Genomic DNA, 4,265 nt, shown 5'->3' with positions numbered 1-4,265 from the left:
AACGCAGCTCTTTTAAAGGGCGGGTTCAAACTTTTTTTTTTTAAGTGTGTCTTAAAACAACAGTCAGGAGCCGAAATGAACACTGGAATAGGGTTTCCTTGTTATAATCATTCCTCCTGTTCATGTTGCCTTTGTTCTGTGCAAAAATGTGTTTAAATATATCTGAAGCGTCCAAATGAGTTAAATCAAGTAGATATCTTTCAACGTTACAGTCTTTTTAACACCAAAGTTCCTCTTTTTGTTACTACACTTCCACCGCAGCTCAACAGGGAAACACTTTCCAAGGAAACATAGGCATCTGGTTATGTATTAAAAGGCGGGGAGCGAACTTGGAAAGATACATAATTGGTGGGGTGGGTCTGGGTGTCCACCACCAGGAGACAAATCATAATTTAAAACAAATTTCCTGCATTTCTTCACTACCTAAGAAACAGCCACCTACAATAGTCTAGATTAGTTAGATTGAGGGTGCTATGAAAACCAGAAATGCATTAAGAACAGTGTATAATTGGGTGGATGAGGACAGGAAATCGTTATTAGAAGAACGGTTATTTCATATTTATATTCATAAAAACATTATGTAGCCTAAAATGTTAGTAGGTTGCAGGCTACTAGGTCATCTTCAAGGTTAAACAAAGACAAACAATTTATATGTATGAAATAGTCTTACAACACATCACAATATGATTTGTATAATTAAACCTGGTTAACAATGTTACACTTGAGGGTTGCTATCGTAGTGATTCCATAGCCGACAGGACAAAGTACAAACAGTTTGGATGAATTAAATGGCCTCGCAACAACTATCCAATTCCAATCCCACACATAGGTTCTAGTGGTAGCTATTAGCACCACTAGCTGATGTAGCTTTACTGTTATACAAGAATGAATAATCATAACTTCAAAAGCAGATTATTATAACCTACATTATCTCAAATCAAGGACTATTTTAATGCACAACTCAGAAGGTGATTTTTGCTCCTCAAGACTTAAAAGGGCCGTTTTAGTCGAGGCTTAGACTTTACTTCCACTTAGACTAAACTTGCAGCTCTCATTTATCTTGTATGAGAAATTGAGATAATAATCATAATAATGAAAGCACAGTGCAGAGCAGCCAGATGAGGGATCACTATACGGAGTGATGACTCATCATACTTAAAAATAATTCCATCCAAAGTCTGACTAAAACTGAAACTAAAGCAGAGTGTTCTCTAAACAAGTTATTTTCCACCGCTGAACATTTGTTTGTTTATTCAGACACTTTAACGCTGTGAGGAAAAGCTCCGTCTGTCTGTCTGTCTCTCATGACGGGTTGGACTGAACCAACTCAAAGGGTCAGAAAACGTCAGATTTTTTTATTACTTGTTTTTGTCAGTGGCTGAAAAAATAGAAAAATGATCATGGATATAGGCTACTTAAATATATTCATCCGATTGCAGGGAATGTATGATAAGTTTATTTTTAAAAAGACAATAAGTAGCAAGTAGCAAAACCATAACTTTGCTCCCCCTAATTGAATAATGAGGATGCATTTGCTCCACTTGCTCCATTGCTCAGGCTCCTATGCGAGGAAACACAAAGATTTGATGTCAAAAAGACTGTAAATGTGTCAGATATCCACTTGATATGACTAACTCAGACTGCTGAAGCCTCATATAAGCTTTACATCAACTTTTAAATGTTTTCACTGTTCATACGATCACTTGACTGTTGTTTTAAGACACACTGGGAAAATTGTGAACCTGTCCTTTAAAGGGGTACTCCAGTGATTTAGTATATCTCTACCATAACTTCCTCAAGAGATTGATTAAAAAAAAAGAAGAAGATTGACCAAAAGGAAACAGCTAATGTTGCTACTCTTCAACATGAGTCAATCATTCAAAATGCTGGATCCTACAATTCCCATCATGCGACTCAATACTGTTTTTCATCAGACCCCCTGAATAAATTTTATCATCGAGGAACATCAGGGTTATTTTCTGATGTCAACCCCAAATGATATCATCAGGATTATTATTTCAAATTTTGTAAAGACAATATTTATGTCAGCACTCTCACACATCTTTGAACTACTTGTATCCTGTTTATAATTTACTCTTTTACCTGCATATATAGTATATCTTATGTTGTTGTCCATTTGTTGTTTATTATATGTATCTTGCACATGTAAATAATAGTGTTGAGCTTATGTTTACTTACATTCGTTCAGCTTTGTTGTCCTTGTTTTGTCTGTATGTAAATATATTGAGAGCCACTAGAAACCAGAGTCAAATTCCTTGTGTGCGTAAACATACTTTGGCCAATAAAGCTGAATCTGATTTCCCTCCAGAGGCTACAGAGGACATTATACAACTGTTACAGGCTACTAATGACGACTTCAGTGGACTCACCCTTTGATTGAAGCCCATAAACGTATATATATATATATATATATATATATATATATATATATATATATATATATATATATATATACAGTAGAAGTCCAATCAATGATCTGTGGTGTAACAAAGTACATTAGTTACGCACCTAATTACAATGTACTTGGATGCAATTAGGTGAAATTCTCTTAACTTTAAGTATTTACATTTAATGCAACTTTATACTTCTACTTAACTGTATTTCAGAGGAAAATATTGTACTTTTTATTCCACTACATTTATCTACCAAGCAGTACTAGTTCAATTTCACATTCACACACACATAACATATATGATCCATTATAAAAAAAGATGCTTTGTATAAATTAAACTGCTCAATACATTGTATGTAATATGTGCCTACAACATTAAAATGCTGCTTACCAGTTAATTAATCAGTAAGTATAGCAATTTATTCATAGAAGAATTGATAATGCTTAACCTCTTGGGAATGAAACACACCAAAATCACTGAATTAAATCAACACCAGCATTTTATTTTTCTCCAAAAGCATGTAAAAAACAAAAAAGAAAAAAAAAAAAAAAAAAACTTGGAAAATGCACAAAATGATAGTGTACATTGGCGTAGAAGAGGGGCGGGTGATGGGGGGAGGGGGCTCAAATTTTTTTTTAAATGTTTCATACCACAACTAAGCAATAGATAGAAGGGAGAATAGAGGAGAAAAAGACTGCAAACGCAGTCTAAGCGTCCTTTTGCTGTAAGGCCACCTCAATCCACAGGTCAAGTCTGTAATATAGGATACATTTTCAAAGATGCATACATTTAAAATGTCTCGATGACAACAGCATTGAAAATTAAGTCCATATCAAGTTTTTAGCACAAAAATGAAATGATTCACAGGTTTTAACATTTAAAACGTTACACTGCAATCATTCACCTGAGCCTCTTGGCACCAGTGTAAAGTGTACCTTGTCTGCTCTGTTACACTTAGAAGTCGCAATTCACAGATTTATGCAGTTGTACCTTGGCGAACTGCTAACGGAGAATGACAAAGACAGCATTTCTAGATACAATACTTTTGATTTTAAAGCATTCTCAAGGATCCCGAGGACCATTTTTAAAAAGAAAAACAAAAAAAAAAAAAAAAAAAAAGGAGAATATAAAATATACATTGTCACACACACACACACACACACAGTAGAATTAGAATTGTACATTATACGTGGATAAAAAGTGGGCAGATAGGAAAAAATGGCTGCTGGTTGAGTGAAGTAATCCTATGTTTAAGAGTGGGACTCTACAATAAGCAGGGCTGTTTTTTTTGAAAAGGAATGATCAGGAGAGATTTCTTTGTAAAGATCTGTGCACTCAATGGTCTCGTTTGGAAAAAAAAAAAAAAAGCAATAAGGTCAGCTATTTATTTATTTCTAAGGCTTCTCTTTCTTTAAAAAAGTAGCAAATATCCATCTGTTTAGCTTTCTATTCTGCACAGCATGCTCAAATTCACAGTAAACTTTCAGTCACAAAAAAAAGTACTTTTTTTTTTGTGTCATTCAAGTGTCAGTCAAGTCTCAGTGGTATTCAGATATTTTCTAAAAAGGAGATATTTGAATGGCTTTAGACTCATTCTTTGTTCAGAATGAAATATAGACATGGAAAACTTGGTCTAAATGGGATTGATTTTTCTTAGGTGCTGCAATTAAATAAAGATCAAAAGTGGCTGGAGTGCAGTAGTTGCACCGCAGACAGGCAACTTATTCAAAAACTTTTTGAATAAAGGCTTTGTTGAGAAGTTTATGGGCAACAATTTTTCTTTTTTTTTTTTTTGTTTTTTCTTCTTCCTCTCACACTAAGACACCACTGTCACACTTTCCCCAGCAGGGG

The sequence above is a fragment of the Thunnus albacares genome, chromosome 17, assembly GCF_914725855.1.
Source record: "Thunnus albacares chromosome 17, fThuAlb1.1, whole genome shotgun sequence".
In the NCBI taxonomy this organism is placed as follows: Eukaryota; Metazoa; Chordata; class Actinopteri; order Scombriformes; family Scombridae; genus Thunnus; species Thunnus albacares.
Note: the sequence above shows the minus strand (reverse complement) of the source record.